The sequence below is a fragment of the Cyclopterus lumpus genome, chromosome 12 (assembly GCF_009769545.1).
Source record: "Cyclopterus lumpus isolate fCycLum1 chromosome 12, fCycLum1.pri, whole genome shotgun sequence".
Lineage (NCBI taxonomy): Eukaryota > Metazoa > Chordata > Actinopteri > Perciformes > Cyclopteridae > Cyclopterus > Cyclopterus lumpus.
In genome coordinates this window covers 13719736-13737245 of record NC_046977.1, presented here as the reverse complement: position 1 = coordinate 13737245, position 17510 = coordinate 13719736, and the positions used below count along the sequence as shown (strand labels likewise).

The following is a 17510-nucleotide window of genomic DNA, read 5'->3' as shown; positions in this document are numbered from 1 at the left end:
CGACAAACTGTTCAAACAAACATCCTGCTGAGCGCCTGAGCTCCTTACCTCTCAGTGGCTCCTTAGATGATTCCACACTGTGAGATCCTGAGGGAGATACGAGCCGTCCAGAGCAGCTGACCAGCAGCCCTGCATCTACACCCACTGACCGACCGACCGACTGACTGACTTAATGACCAACTGACTGACTGACTGACTGACTGGATGACTACTATTCAGCTGAAGGCAGCGGAGTAGAGAGCCACTCCCCTCGCCCACCAGCTGACTCGCTGGAGGGATAAATGGATGACTGGTCTAATGGCTTTGCCTCGCTCAGTGTCTTTGTGGTTATCCTGACTAAAATTCCTGACTACATAACTCAATGAAAAGACTGAATAAGAAGCTGACCAACTGACAGAAGAATACAATACACTGAACATAAATGATAAACTGGTCAGCTGACCGACTGGCTGATTGGTTACCCAAGTTAATACCTGAACGACTGACTACATGATTAACTGACTAAATAACAGACAAACTTAAAAACAAAAATAAAATACTCGATTGCCAACAAACTGACTATCTAGTTAAATAACTGAATGACCGACTAAATGATTAGCCGTCAATTAAAAACGGACCAACTAACTAGCATAAGGGACTATCCAAACGACCGACTAATTGATTATCTGACTAACTAAATGATTTGTTAGTACCTGACTGACTGGGCTAGTCTACAGACTGCTCGATTACCGACTTATACTGACTGACAAACCAGGCCAGCTCTGTCTGTCTGACTAACTGATTTCCCGACTACAGATTTCAACCAGTAGCTGACTGGTTGCCTTACCAGCTGAATGGTTGGCTCACTGGTGAACCGACTGACTGGTTAGTTCCCCTCTCTTTCTGCTAATCCCTCTTCCTTCTCTGCTGTGTTCTGCTTGTTTCCGTCTCTCCCTCTGTGTAATGAAAGGGTGGGGTCGAGCTACAGTAAGCTAGCTGTGGACACACACGCACACACACGGTACAGTAGTAAGTGCAGAGCAGCCTCAGGTGCTGGTGGAGGAAACTGTATTTGTGTGTGTAGTTAACAGTAGTAAAACAGGAAGTGTGTAAAAAGAGAAAGGACATTCATTATCGGTACTTCAAAGCCCAAACAAAACTAGATCTTCATAACAATTCTTTGCAATTACAGAATGGCTGGTGAATTAACTAAAAAAAGTATTAGTTATTAAATGGATATTGGGATTAGACAGGGAAAACTGAGTTGTGGGCTTTTGACGACAAGAGTGCGCCCTTATCTAAGGGGCGTCGGAACAATAGGCTGTCCACCCAAAAGGCACCGTTTACAGTAATTCCATTAAAATGAATTGATTTTGCTGCACAATGTCACTCTTTTCAGCAAGGCAGCACTTAACTGAACCTTAAGCCTCAAGTCTTTGCTCAATGTCTCTGGTATCACAAGAAGAGTGAAGAAATCAACAGGAGGTACTGACGACATCCATTGAGTAGGACACAAGCGCCCCTCGCTGTAACTCCTGTTTATTTTCTGATGCATCGGTGGAATCCCCTTCATTCATGTGCTGATGCGCATACATCTCCGATAATTTGTGTGACTTTGTACAAGAGATATTCAAACTGGTGACGCTGGACAGATACGGCTGAAAGAGCTTCAATAATTCATGAGAAAATATCTTCTGTCCCCTCTCAGCTGGGAGTCTATATGTGTCCAGGCAGTGAAGCATCATGCAGCTCGTGTTGGTGACCTTTAGGCCTTTAAAGGCCACCTTACCACAACACGGACAGTTACCATGACAAAATAACATCCATCACGGTGGGAGACAATCCCCTGTTAACTGCTCATTTTCTCTCTGGTCTTTCTTTTGATGATACCAGGCTTCATCTGGGTGTCAGGAACAGATCTTCTTCCCCATTATAAATTATCTGCCGTCCATTTTTGCACGGCTTAACTCATTCTTTAAACGAATGTCCTTTACTGTACACTGTCCAGTGGCAGCTGGTGATTTATGTACGTTGGTGGGGCTACAAGCACAGATAGCTTCTGCTTTCACACCATGCTGTCATCCATCGTGGTGCACTATGCCTTCTCTTTTTATAGACGTACAAAAGACTGTTACATTTACACAAAAACTGAATCAGGAAAATGAACACACTCCATTCAACAGCTCAGTTATTTAATCTAACGGTCTCGTTTCCAAGCGTGTACCATTATTACCTTTGGATTTGCAGAGAGATATTTCATTTGAACTCACGTCACTGAAAGCAGACTCGTCAGTGTGAATATTGTTGTCGGCGGCGGCAGGACAGTGACATCACTCCATGTCGAGGACAGTTCTGTCTTTCACTGTGTGCCACATGATTTGTTTAATAGGACAATGCACGGCGGGCATGCAGAAAGAAAGGCCACTGGACCAAACAATGGATTCGCTGAGACAACACGGCCACTCACATCAATGAGTTTACATTTTGTCTTCTTACAGAGACATTACACGTGCATGTGTCCGTGTCTTTCTGGTCACCAAATCAGCTTCAAAAAAGCATTAATGCTCAAAACAAAGACAAACATTGATTTTTTTTTTTTCTGTAAATGAACTGAACCCAACGGAACCGGAGAACCAAGGAAGTGAAACAAATCACGTATTTTGGTAAGGAATATAATATATATATATATATAATATAATGTGAGGTATACAAAGTTTGTACTAAGCAATTTAAAGCATGCCAAGGGCCAGTCGTTTCAGGATCCAAACAAATTGTAAAAAATTGTAAGGACGTCTTCTTGATTCAACTAAACTCATCAGCTGAGCTGAAGTTGGAAAACAAGTCTGTCATGCACTTTCCATTACAGAAAACACAGGGAGTGTTCTTTTGTCACTACCTGTATTTAGATAACATACACTTACAAACGCTCCATTTTTATAGTTATTACACTTGTCACATGCATGACACCATGCTGTCCTGATGTGTCATACTAACATCAGGAAGTCTCTACATCTTTCGCCGGAAACCAAAAACACATCTTTTCCGACTACACCTTGAATAAAAATAGATTAGCACTTCAGTGGCACTTTAATGTCTCTTACTTATGGTATGTTGTAGTTACTTTTGATATCTTTGCCGATCTCCTGACTTTACTTTACTTTTCACCGCCAGGAATTTGACACTTTGGATTTCAAGTGAAATTTCTACAACAGAGGTGAACGTAGTGTAAAGTATAAAAAACAGACGCTTGGTCCCGTCCCCTCTGAGATATCTCCCCTGCTTCTCACAAACTGAGATGAACAGGTATTAAGTGTTTAGGCACAACGTGGCAAAAAAATGCGACTCCGTGAGCACTCGCATTGTTGTTTCCTGCCGGCACAATGGAGGCCATTATAGCCCGACTGCTGATCATCGTGTCATAATGTCAGACTCGTCACTGGCCGCGGTGATGTCGGCGAGTCAGCAGAAATGGCTTATGTGACGACCAACTCCCGTTTCAGATTAGCACTGAAGCTCCAGTCAGCAGCCAACCGGTTAATGGAGACGGATGAGATAATATCTATCGATCGAGTCATTCCATGAGGATAATGGCAGGAGCAGATGTGCGGTGCCTAGGACTATTAATGAACTTAAATTATTCCCATGAGATGTGTTTGAATGAGTTTCAATCAAGAGAACAGATATTTAAAGGAAATAGGAACAACAACAAATAGTACTGCTCTCCAGACCTTATTGTGAGCGGTTTCCTTTTCAGAACTATTTTCTTTCAACCATGTACGGCACGCCTACATGAAAATACTTACAACAAGGTCTTGCAATTGTAGTTTTTGTCTCTTTGAGCACCACAGACCAAGTGCCTACAGTCCAATTATATTCAAGAGAAGGCAGATATCCCTGAAGCAAATATCTCCACAACAAAACCCTCTACAGATATAAAATAATGATGCAGGTAAGAGGAATAATGTGTATTTTTGGTTTAGGGGTAGGAGTACGGGTACTAGTTTGCAAATGTTATGCTTCCACACTAAACTCAGGTGGTGATAAACATGATACATGTAAACATCGTCATTGTGAGCATGTCGGCTCGCTGACATGTTATTCAGTACACCCTCCCTGAGCAGCTCAGTGAGACTGTAGGATTCTACAGTGTTCAGCTGGATGGAGGCTGTGGTGGCACAACTCAAAATAGTGAGCACACTAATCTTGGCGGCCAAATCAATTTCTAAACTATTGGATTTCCTCCCGTTGAAGCTGTAGCGCTTGCGAGATCTCTGAAATACTACATTCAGAGAGTCTGGCCGGTCCGGTCTTCAGCGTGGCAGCTGAACAAAATGGGAAAGAGCCATGAGAAGTTGCCTGCGTCTGCTTTGTGCATAAAAGTATTCTCTCTGCAAGCCCTTATAAATGCATAGTCTATTAACTTGTTCGGTATATGAATTATAAAAATAAAACACAAACACATATACAGTACAGTATATTGAATTTGAATCACAGACTCAGCTTTCAACTATGCCTATAGCCTATGTCTTATTAAAAATCTGATTCTAATCATTCATTTGCATCACATAATCATGGTTACTTTACTTGGGAGAAAGAAAAAAGAAAAGGTGTGTGAGTGTGAGCGTGTGTGTGTGTGTGTGAGTGTGAGCGTGTGTTTCTCCCTGCTGATGATATTGATGTATGTGACAGAGAAAAAAAGACGCCTCTGTTTGACTTATAAAAGTTACGTCAGCTGGAGCTCAGCGTAAGAGTCACGAGTCTCCAAATGAGGGGGAGGGGGGAGACAACAACACAGGCAAGGAGGAGTAAAGAAAGGAGGAGGAGAAGGAGAAGAAGGAGGGAACGGAGTTTGAGGAAGAGGAAAGACCAAAAGACGTGAGAGAAGGCAAGGAGGAGAATACAATGAAAGAAAGAGGAAGAAATCAACCATGAGAACAAAGAGAAGGATGATGATGATGTAGCAAGAGGAAGAAGTAGACCAGAAGGAAAAGAAAGCTAAAGAAAAAAGAGGGGGAGAGGAAGGACCGGACAGCTGCGTGTTCTGACAGAAAGGCGGTATGATTACACACAAAGTCAACGCGAAGACATGATTAGACGCACATTTGAGTCTTCCCACGTATTTTCACAGACTTTATATGCAATCGCACCGCCTCTCAAATTTGCCTCACGTTCAGTCTGAACACAGGAGGATGAAAGACTCAAGGAAGAGGAGGAGAAATTGACACAAAAGGGAGGATGAATTCAACAAAATAAAAGTAGCTGCACAGATTATTAAAATCCAATCTGGCTAAACATCTCCAGTGAACTATCAACAGCCAAAGAAAAAGGACATCCAGGAATAGATACTGCTGCTACTGTCCACCAAGACTGTCAAAATCAACCCAAAATAAAAATCCCTCATAGTAACTGACTACCATGTAATGTTGGTTCTGCCGGGTTCTGTTACTCTTACTGGAGAACAAAAATGAGGCAAGATTTAAGAAGGGTCACTTCACACACTGTGAAGTGGACCAAACTACGGAGGTCCGGTTTATACGCTCTCCGCTAGCCAGGGTCTGGACCTTTTTTTACGCTCTGACCCATCGTTAATGTTAGTTTGGTCTCCACCAGCACCTGAGGAAAAAGCCGCTTGTTAGCCAACTTCTATTTACTGTTAATGTAGAAAATATAAACTCGCTGGAGCTCTAACTACAGAAGAAAGTGTTTTCATAAATTGAGATTTGGGCTGACAGTTTGAAAACACACACACACACTCACACTCATTACAACAATTTAAACCATACATCATTCAATAAGACACACAAGATTTAAATACTGAGAGCCAACACCTCTTCTTCATCCTCTGAGAGAGCGCAGTGGGGGGGATGGCAGCAGCAGATGTGGCATCGTGACCAGTAACTCTTTACACTTGGAAAACAACCCTCCTCCTCCTCCTCCTCCTCCTCCTCCTCCTCCTCTCCTTTCTTCATCTTCTTTCTCCTTCTGCCTTCGTCACCAGGCAACTAGCCTTTCCTCCCTCTCTCACTCTCTGCTTTTTCTCCTTCGCTCTCATCTTAGTCACACCCCCTTCTCTCATGCTTTAAACCTCCCTCCTTCCCGAGCCATGTTTTATACGTTGGGTTTATACTCGTAACTGGCGAGAAACATTTCAGTTGTGCCCTGTTGTCATGTGAACCCTTTAACCCTTTTGGTCCCGGGCGTTGGCGTGATGGATCACAACATTTGGAATATGTCCGTAAAGAAACACCAGCAGTGGCATCATGTAAAACCTTTGCAAATATGACATGTATGACATCTCCAGCTTCATTGGTCTGCTAAAGGAATCATGTCTCTTACATTTACTTATAACTCATTTGTATTGTGAACTGTTCACTGCCAGTGCAAAATACTGACCATTCCTACACACCACTGACATAATTAGTTTTCCTACAGGATCTTCAGGAAACATTGTTATTATTATTATTATTGTTATGGTTATATTGCTTTCGAGATGAAGGAAGGTTTTTTTGCAATCCTTTTGCCTCAAACTTCACATGATGTTTCACAAAAATGTAATAACTTCCCTTCGACGGCAGCACAGCGGCGCGTCTCTGCTATATACAGCATGAACCCAAAATGCATGTGTGATAAAAGACGGTATTCATATTCCTCTCATAAATTAACTAGACTAACTAGTACATAATATCTGACTTCACATGCGCCTCACTTTCTACTCGTTCAGCCTCCTTTCCCTCGTTCTCTCCGTCTTCTTAGGATCTCATTCATGCCTCCCTCTTCTCTCTTTCTACCCTTGTCTCACTCAACTCTCCTTGGGTATTGAAACTAGCACGGTTTTCCCCTTGAAGCCTCCCTTCCAACGGGGTGCACAGAGACTTTTTACGTTATCAACCAAACTCCTCACAGAGAGAGAGAGAGAGAGGAGAGACAAAAGAACAAGCAATTTAAAAACCTCACGGCCCTCAGAACTTATTATAAAATGGAGAGTTTCACGGTCGAATACAAAGAAAATTTCAGATTTACTGAGGCACATAACTACTAATTGCTTTGAGGCTGTTGGATTTATATAGCGGGTATAACAATTTATATCGGCATTCTTAAAAATAATAGTCATGTATTAAATGAGTTTTTTTTATCTACCATTATAGTCACATTTGACAGTAGTGTGTACTTGGAAAGAAGGTTGTAATCTATATCTGTCAACATGGAGAAGATCCAACATTTGAGAGGAAAATAAAGCGCACCCACACACACACACACACACTTCTGTGAATACAGTTCATTCACTGCTGCTGGTTACATTTATTATTAATAAGATGCAATTAGTTTCTAATCTGCCGCTTCCTTTTGCAGCACAGACAAAGTCTGATTACCAGACAGAGGAACACTCCCTAAAAACATTCAAGTATCAATAAAGCATGCTCGGTTTCCGTGCGTGGTGTACGCAGCTATCTATCCGACGACTCATAATAAGCCTGTCAAAATGTTTTCAAAGCACAGTTTTTTGGGGGGGGCTGAACAACTAATGGAAGACCTAAAGAAAAGCAGAAAAAAAAACAAATGCTCACATTTAGTGTTTGGTATTTTTATTGACGCTCAACTCTTTAACCATTTATTGAAATAGCCACGGATTCATTTTCCGTCAATCCACCAGTTTATATACCAACTCGTGTTTATAGCATTGATGCTTGTAAAAAGGGGGTTGGTGGTTCACACTTGGCGGGACCCTGAACCTTCAACCCCGATGGTGTTTTGTGAAATTCCCAACCCTGACGCGTTTGTGTCTTCCTTCAGAGACCTGGGCTTTCACACCCCGGCAGAGGTAAAAACCTAATATGCTTCCAACCATAACCATGTCATCGTGACTTGCTCTAGAGATGAGAACTTCCTCAACTGGGTTTTAGTGGTCAATCAAACCCCGGCAGTGATGTGATGAATCTCAGGTGTTCAAGTCAAACTCCACATCAGAAAAATAAAGTCATATTATCAAAATAAATCAAATAAAAAGATGCATTACTATCTTGTGCACTTCTTCTCTGCAAGTTTGAATTGTTGGAGGAAGTTCAGCTAAAACTCCAAATCAATCTCTTGGATAAAGTGACACTTTCCATTGCCCACTTTCATCCGCCAAGGCTCATTTAACAGGGTGGGAAAAGAAAATAGGAATCCAATTCTTGCAAAAATGTCCTTCTGAAGCACCGAAACAGAAATCTTTTCCTCCCACAGCGTGGCAAGGAACCGAAAAAAAAAAAATACCCAGAAAAAACAAGGATGATACCAAATGACAAAATGTCAAGGAAGCAGTGTAATAGAGGATCACTCTGTCCTCGCCCGACTCCTGCCTGTCAAAGTGAAGAGGAGCGATGAAGAAATATTAAAAGAAAAATCTATATACGTATATTGTGCAGAAGGAGAACAACATCTAAATGTCAGGTTTTCCCCAGAACCAGAGGACATTACAAATGCTGCACCGAGGCTCTGTCTTCATGTGAAAGACTGAACAGGTAGAAATAAAGACCGAACAGAAGAAGGGGGAAACAAATGACAGATGAAAGAAAGAGACAAACAAGTACATATTGTGTTCTTGGCAATGACATATAGATCTCATTACTTTTCGGTTTATTAATTCACGGTCACCTCTCGGGTCCCCGGATTGATCAGATGCCTTCATTCTCTCTATCGAGGAAGCTAATAATGTTCTTAGTTTCAGGGATTACTGAGCAACATCAGCAGCACACACACAGCCTGTGACACACAAACAGAAGTACTGCTTCTAACACCACTGCATTAACTCTCCTTTTACACCACCCATTATGCTGGAAGCTGGAACCGCTTGTGTTTTTTGGATGAGTGAACTAATGAACTAATGATTGTTTTCCAATATCGACTGATCCGATTAGTATTTTCTCAATTTCATCGTTTGGTTGATAACAATGCTGACACTATTCCTTGAGAGACTCGAGTACTGCACTTTCTAAACAAATATTTAAAAATGGGTAACAGCCTCAAAAGAGAATTTGTGTCTAGTACATTTTTAATCCTTTAATATCTGCCTAAACACCCGACAACAGTCCACCTAGATTACATTTTTCTGACCAAAATCTTACCCGAGGAAAAATAATATGGATACACATTTTTGCTTCATTATGAGCAGAAATTCAGTAAATGATACCCAGTAGAACACAGAGCTGACTAGTTCGTCTGACCTTTGACCTAATCAAAAGCTTGTGCAATGCTTGGTAAAAAATGTGATCAAAGTTTATCATGTGTAACAACTATTTTAAGGTACTATCAACACGGAAGAAATTGAAGTTGTGAGAAATTTGACTTGGACCTGGAATGATAGAGTAAAAAGTATTTTTAAAACATTATTTCTTTCTTTATTAAAAAAACAGCCAAAAAGTAACAATTCAACTTAGAAAAGTGTTAATTTGAATTTAAAAACAAATCCTCACTTTGACCCAAAAGAGAGAGACAGTATGCGAAAGAGACTGTTTCATGTTACCACTTTCGTGTACCAACGCCTGATTTTGGTGTTTTGGAGACCACGGCATCCATCCATCCATCCATTTTCAATACCGCTTATCCTCATTAGGGTCGCGGGGGCACTGGAGCCTATCCCAGCTGACATAGGGCGAAGGCAGGGGACACCCTGGACAGGCCGCCAGTCCATCGAGGGCACTTGTAGGGACATACAACCATTCACTCTCACATTCACACCTATGGGCAATTTAGGGATCAATTAACCTGCAGCATGTCTTTGGACTGTGGGAGGAAGCCGGAGAGCCCGGAGAGAACCCACGCTGCCACGGGGAGAACATGCAAACTCCACACAGAAGGACCGCTCCGACCGGGAATCGAACCCGCGGCCCTCTTGCTGTGAGGCGACAGTGCTAGCCACTACACCACCGTGCAGCCCGACCACGGCATGAGCAATGTTAAAATGGCATCCATCTATCTCACGGAGAGGCCTCAGAGAACAGTGTGCCTGTGCTGTATATAAATCAAGAATAACCTGCATCATTAAAACAGCACTTGAAGTTCCCCATCATAACAAGTTGTAATCCGGGTATTTACGAGTGAGCATAAAAGTGACAGCTGAGGCGAGAGAATGTACTGCTGAGCTGATCATTATTGATCCCACACTTCAGTTCTCACTCCTTTAAATCGCTCCGTTTCTCAGTCACAGCCTCGCTCTCTCTCTCTCTCTCTCTCCCCCTCTCTCTTTCTTTTACCATATAGTCTCAAGATTAGAGCTAAACAGATAAATTGGCTGGGCTGTCATTAGCTAATTCAGCTTCTTGCCAATACATCGAGGAGAGATAACAGATATGTTCGCCGATGAGTTCCCAGTTCAAAATCATCCAAAACGACCATATTGTTCTGGCTCAGGAACGCAAAGATTCGGAGGCACCGTTTGTGCATGAATGAAAAATACATCCAAAATGCAGTAGTGGCTTTTCACTGAAAGGAGAATAATGCTGACCCACCTTAAAAAGGGTCAGGCCACCTTAAGTAAGCTTGGTCCAACGTTTTCGCCAACTTCAGGGCTAATCCCCTTCACAGGCAACATATTGGAGTTATTGGAGTGTATAAACTGTACACGCACACTGCACTGGTCACAGCTATGTTACTCCTAACGTACTCATCACCACACACGGCGGGCAGACACATGGCTGTAAATGGTGTGGTTTTTTTTTGCGCATTCACTGCAGCATTGGATTTAACCTGTCGGTGCATCTGTTATTGTGCAGCCAGGGCTGCTAGTTCAACCACAGCACCTTCTGAGTGCAAGGCACGAATCGGTTAACGTTATCTGATCGGTTGGCAAGGTTCGGCTATCTGTCAGAATTTGTTTTTCTCTATATTAGCATCCCTAATTTAATCCTAGTTTTCAGATCCTATCGGCAAAGCAAGGCGTTTTGTGATCAGCCGCGTCGTAAACCTAACCAAACCTCTGGTTAACGTGAGAACGGGAAGAAAAAAACGCGGTCAAAACAATGTTAGCATCATGAGAATATCGGTCTCCTGTGTCAAAGTCAGACTCTTTCTTGACCCATCCATCCCCTACGACCTCCCACCTAACAGGCTGTGTGACTAGTTCTCCCTCTGTACATTTTGGACATAGTTTGAACACCTGAGGGTGTTATTCCGTGTCTGTACGGTTGTCCATTTAAACCCTCTCCCTCCCTCACCCTCTCTCCCGCTCATCCAGCTGAATTATCCAAGCTGACTAGCTGAACTGAGTGAGGCACTTGAGATCAAATCGTTAACCTGAATGTGTCACACCGTCTCCATCCTCGCGCCAAAGGACAACCGCAACCACTACAGGGAGCTTCACACGATGCACACGGTCGGACTGGTTAGAAATGCGGCTGAGGCTCATTTTCATTGTCGATGAAAATGTGTGTATTTATCGTGCATCATGTCAACTTCACAGCACAGTGCAGCTTTGACCCTGTGAAGTTGACAGTGTGTTTTCAGTTTCGTCGGTGAGATATACAATCTTTTTATTTGATGTATCCTTTATTGATCCAACAGTGGGGAAATTCTTCTCTGCATTTGACCCAAACTTAGTTATTAAGGAGCAGTGGGCTGCAGTGAACCGCCCAGGAGCAACTGGGGGTTCAGTGTCTTGCTCAAGGACACTTCAACAGGCTGGAGAGCAGTGGTCGGACCGGCTACCTTGTGGTTGCGGGACGACCACTCTCCCCATGAACTACAGCCGACCCAACAATTATGCATTTTGATGGTGGTCAATCCCAAAATATCACTTGCCAGACATTATGGCCAGACGATTGGCTCGTCATCGGACCACAATACAACAAATTACATCACAATGCAGATGTATGACGCAACACTGTGCAGAAGACACGGTATATCTGACTTATGGTAAAATAATAAAATATCTTCCAGGAGAAGCCATCAATAAGTAATAACTACTAAAAGGTTGTAATACTGTGTAACTAAAGGTAATTTTCGTTATCGGTTATTCAATCAATACATTTTACAATTAACCACGTCTATAAAATGTCAAACAAAAGAAGTGTCAAATCATTTCAGACAGATTAAAGCCGAATATATCCACATTTTAGAAGCTTGAACCAGCACATTTTTGGCTTGAAAAGACTATACGCAATATCCAGAGCATATACTGTATATTGCCTCTAGACAAGTTTCTACATGGAGACGGCTGAGCGGGCGGCTCGCAGCAAACGGTGCCAACGACGCTAACAGTGCAAACAATGGCTACAGTGCTGAGGGGGGAACCGGAGAGGGGATGCCCCACTCCCCCGCCGTGAGAGAGACGTGCAGAGCGGCGTTTGTGAGCTAACCAGTGGGGCACATTCACTAATATGCAATAAAAGCAGAAGCAGCACCGCAGACATCCCTGTGGATTTCTCACTACGAGCCGCTCCTTTCACATACAAAGTCATGTGATCTATTATTAAAAAATATTGATTACAGCTGCTTTAGTGAGAGTTGAAAATGCCAGACATAAATCATTGCCCATTGTCTCCAGTGGACTTGTTACAGTCTGGTTCTTTGGCTCCAACCGGCTGCCGAGCCTTAAACAGATTATTGCTGCCAAGAAACAGGTTGGTTTTTTTTCCACCAAAACTCAATTCTGCTTTCAGCCAATCAGAAAAGCACACGCACACACACACACAAACACACAAACACACACACTTACTTGACTTGAAGAGGAAGTGTTGCTGCAAGTCAGGCCCTCGCTATCAGGTGGCAAATCTTATCTATGCATTAATCATCTTAGGAAGGCTGAATCCTGCTGTTTCTAGTCAATACACTGCAGGTGGGTGGCAGGAGGAAGGGAAATAGAGAGAGTGGTGAGGGGAGGGGGGGAGAGAGAGGCAGCAACGGAGACGGAGGAAGACAGTAAGCGAGAAGAAAAGGGCATACTGGTTAGGGAGAGCCGTCCCAGAGTGAAAAGGTCACGGAGAAGCCATCGCAGCAACACACCCCAAAACTGGATTCTCACAGGCTTTAATTCTCTCTGGAAGAACCTCAAAAGTGCACTGGATTTTCAAACATCACCATGGAAACTGACGACTCACAAGATGAGGTGGTAGGCAGAGCAGGGAGGGAGGAAGGGATGGATGGAAGACGAGAAGGAGTGTGTCCCAACCAGAGGGGGTTATGGGGACGGCTCCATTTGGATCGACAGATTGCTACGGTAGCGTCCTGCTACGGCAATGGCGCACATGAATTTCACTACATTTGTTGTCTTTTTCGTCTATATTGTTGGAGCAAGTATGGCCGGAGGTGGCGGACTCTGGTTTACTTCAATGACGCTCGGTGCTCTAACGTAGTCTAAATGAATGGCCAATGTTTGTTTGGCTAACAGCTAACGGAACTACACACAAACATACTTGATGGACAATGTGTCTTAAAACCATTAAGACCATAAACTCCTGTTTACAATGTTTACTGCGGTAATGAATCAAGTGAGAAGTCATTTTCTCATAGACTTCTATACAACCAGACTTGCTGGCTATTAGAACGAATGCAGGTTAAAAGGCACCCCTACGTTGACTACCTCTACTTCTTTTATACAGTCTATTGTTTTACCAATGGAAGTTAATTCACGAGGCGAGATATCAACTCACGCCTCGAATATTTTTTTCTTTTTTTTAAGGCCTGGATTGATCCAGGTGTGGCCTCTCCCTGGAGGCTCCTCTTAGCATTTGGTTCTTTAACAATGTTACAAATTGGGGGCCAGTGCACTAAGAGGCCGTAGGGTGACATGGATACAAGAGTAGTAGAAATTATTTAATCTTTTTTGTGAAATTTCATCGAATGAATACAAGTTTTTGAGGTCTTCAGTTTAAATACTATTACCAGCAGGGAGGACAACCCCCTACGAGCCAAATGTGATCTGTAATTTTCATTACAAGTCCATCAGCGAAGAATCAACTGATTGATAATACCGTGGACGTGAAACAATAAAGCTGCCAGCAGCTCAGGGGACGCAGGGTGCATTACGCGGCCAATAATGGCTGCTTCCACTAATTACCTTTGCTCCTTCCATCTTTGTTTATAAACTGATTTATGAGTCAACAAATAGCGCGAATCTGCCTGTGGCGAGTGATACCCATAACCACTCAGAAACACACACGGTGAGCGAGCGGTTTACAGCGAGTTCAAAGCAAGCGACGCAGGCAGACAAGTTGTGCCATTTCATTTGTTACGGACACCAAAAAGCAGACTGCCCTGCACCAAATACACACACATTGGTCTCTCACACCACTGCTAGCAGCTAACTCATAAAAACACTGATGTGTATTCGTTCACTGGGATTCATCCCGTTTCACCAGATTAGTTGTGCAGTGCACACGTGTGGGTTGCTTGTATTTGGACTCATTTCAGGGATAGTAAATTCTTTAATTAATTCAGGTACCTGTTTTGATATATCATGTTATTTTATTGGCAGCTAAAACAGTACAGAAAACTATTTGATGCAGAGAAATATATCCCGCTCTAAGACAAGCACCTCAGTGACAGAAACTATTACAGATGAAGAGACAGATGGCAGCTTTGCGTTACACCCCTAGTACTCTCCCATTAACTGTCACACACAAAACCATGTTTGAATTATTAGTACTATGAACAGCTATGTTGGGACACATACTCCTCTTGAACCCAAAAGGTAACATTAAGTATGAGGAAAAGCTAAACAATGATTCCCAAGAAACCTGTTTGGCGCATGCAGTTATAGGCCTATACACGACACCACCTTTTGTTCCTAACCAGGAGGTTTGTTTCCAGCGAGGCATCAGTGAGGTCCAACACTGATGTTGGCTGATGAGGCCTGGTTGACGATCAGTGATCCAGTTCACCTCAGAATGGGGTGCTTTACGGGGACTCTGAGGTCAGGGTCCTCTGTGCAGGACAGTCAAGTGCTTCCACACCAAACTGGGAGCAGCACTTCTTTATGCACCGGCCGTCTCTGTGTACTGGGAGATGTGTGTGTGTGTGTGTGATTGTGTGCGTGTGTGTGTGTGTGTGTGTCATGGGGATTCACCTGGCAAGACTTTCAAAAGGGTTTGTAAGAACAGTGGAAGAGTGGTGTTGAGGACACCCCTGTTTATCTTTGGTCTTAGTTCCAATGAACGGAAATCTAATCTTAATGCTATGCTGCAGCACACACACACACCTGTGAATACGGTTCATTCACTGCTGCTGGTTACAGAGAGAGAGAGAGAGAGAGAGAGAGAGAGAGAGAGAGAGAGAGAGAGAGAGAGAGAGAGAGCAGTCATTTGCCCCAACAGCTCAGAGGCGCAGCGCTTTGCATGTGCATGGGCAGCTGTGTGTGTTTGGAGGCTGCGGACACTTTGCTCCTCGGCTGATCCTCCAGCAGCCCTGCGCTATGACTCATACCGCTACTGCCGAACTACTGATGCTGGAAAACGACCAGTACCACGGTAACGGTACCGGTAAACAACATGCATCTGCATAGGGCACGACTTTCGAGCCCGAAAGGTGTCCCGGGGACATTTCCTGCCCTCCTCTTGTTGCACTTACCTTTCTTTTGTCGTTATTGAAACAAACTCAGATCCTCCTCGCAGGTGTCTGCTGCTGCTGCTGCCTGGCCAGTTCGTCTCGTCCTCCTCCTCCGAGACCTCGCATGTCTCCCACGGTCCTGGTGGAGAAAGAAATCCGCGCAGAGGCTCACCAAAACCGGCCCGGAACTCGACGTGACAGCCCGGCGAAGTGCTCGGTGGGGTGCAGTCTGTGTGGAGTGCTCGCGCGTACCTCTAGAGAGTGCAACGAGTCTGATGGATGTCGCTCGGCTTCCTCGATGGGGCGGAGGAGGGTCGACGCTCCTGCCGCATTCAGGGACTCCCCGGAAACTCGGTTTTCTTCTATGTTCCCGGGCGCGTTGACGGGCTTTTGATTAGCTTTTTTAATTTTTTTCACGAACACTTTTATTCAATTCAATTCAGTTTATTTTGTATAGCCCACAATCACAAACTACAAATGTGCCTCAGAGGGCTTTACAATCTGTACACATACGACATCCCTGCCCCAGGACCTCACATCGGATTAGGAACAACTCCCAAAAAATCTGAAAAAACCTTTCCACAGGGAGGATCCCTCTCCCCAGATGAACAGAAGCAATAGATATCATGAGTACAGAATGAACAGCGTTACATAGTTACAACACATTCAATGAATATGACAGAAATTATGAATAATGAGTAGTAGGCATGAACCACAATCCAGATAACCACAATCCATGAAACAGAAGGGGGTAGAGGGGAGAGGTATCAGCAGGGCCATGGCAGGAGGCAGGGCCACGGAGGCATGAGACACAGCGAAGGAGGCAGGGCCAATGAGGCAGGAGGCCAGGCCCAGGCCAGGGCCAAGGGGCAGGAGGCAGGAAGCAGGGGCAACGAGTTAGGGGGCTGAGCCCAGGAGCCAGGACCGGCCCCAGACACAGCCAGGTCCAATGGACTCTGTGAGCCGAGAAGGCACAAAGACTCCATGGAAGAATTAGAATTAGTAATGTGCAATGAAGAGATGTGAATTTGTCCAGAAGGAGAGGGAGAAGAAGAGAGAGGAGCTCAGTGTATCATAAGATGTCCCCCAGCAGCCTATAAGCCTATAGCAGCATATCAAGGGGCTCGACCAGGGCAAACCTGATTCAGCCCTAACTATAAGCACTATTAAAGAGGAAAGTCTTCAGTCTGTTCTTAAATGAGGTGACTGTGTCTGCCTCCCGGACTGAAAGTGGAAGCTGGTTCCATAAAAGAGGAGCTTGATAACTGAAGGCTCTTGCTCCCATCCTACTTTTTAGGACTCTGTAACCCCGAGTAGCCCTGCATTTAGTGAGCGCAGCTCTCTAGTGGGGCAATATGGTACTACAAGCTCCTTAAGATATGATGGTGCATCACCAATTAAGGCTTTGTAGGTGAGGAGAATAATTTTAAATCTGATTCTTGATTTTACAGGGAGCCAGTGCTAATACAGAGTCATGTGATCTCTTTTCTTGTTGTTAGTCCACGAGCTACAGCATTCTGGATCAACTGGAGAGATTAAACTAGTTTTTCTGCATCGCTTTGAGACAGGCTTGAATTTTAGCAAGCTGGTTGGTCTCCTCTGGTTTGATCGATAGATATAATTGAGTATCATCTGCATAACAATTAAAGTTTATGGAGTGTTTCCTGGTAATGTTGCCCAAAGGAAGCATATATAAAGGTAAATAAAATTGGTCCAAGCACAGAACCTTGTGGAACTCCGTGATTAACGTTGGTGGTCATTGAGGCTTCATCATTTACAAATACAAATTGAGATTGATCTGATAAATAGGATTTAAACCAATTTAGTGCGGTACTTGAAATGCCAATCGACTAATCCAGTCTCTGTAATAGGATGTCATGGTCAATGGTGTCGAACGCAGCACTAAGGTCTAACAAGACAAGAGCAATAAATATTACATTATAGAACTGTCAGTGGTGTATTTTTACATTTTCAGAATGACGTATGCAACATTTGGCATGTTTTATCATTTA

At 43.6% G+C, this 17510-nt stretch overlaps 1 protein-coding gene across 2 annotated transcripts in view; it reads right to left on the bottom strand.

Moving 5' to 3' along the window:
- rab27b (RAB27B, member RAS oncogene family) overlaps positions 1-15789 on the bottom strand; it is a 35349-nt gene extending 19560 nt beyond the window's left edge. The window contains exon 1 of one of the 2 annotated variants that reach the window (XM_034546946.1): positions 15520-15789. The gene's annotated coding sequence lies outside the window, so the exon portion shown is untranslated. Of the gene's footprint in view, positions 1-48; positions 308-15519 lie in introns of those variants that run through there. The other variant, XM_034546945.1, reaches the window with a different exon arrangement.
- Positions 15790-17510: the final 1721 nt, after the last annotated feature.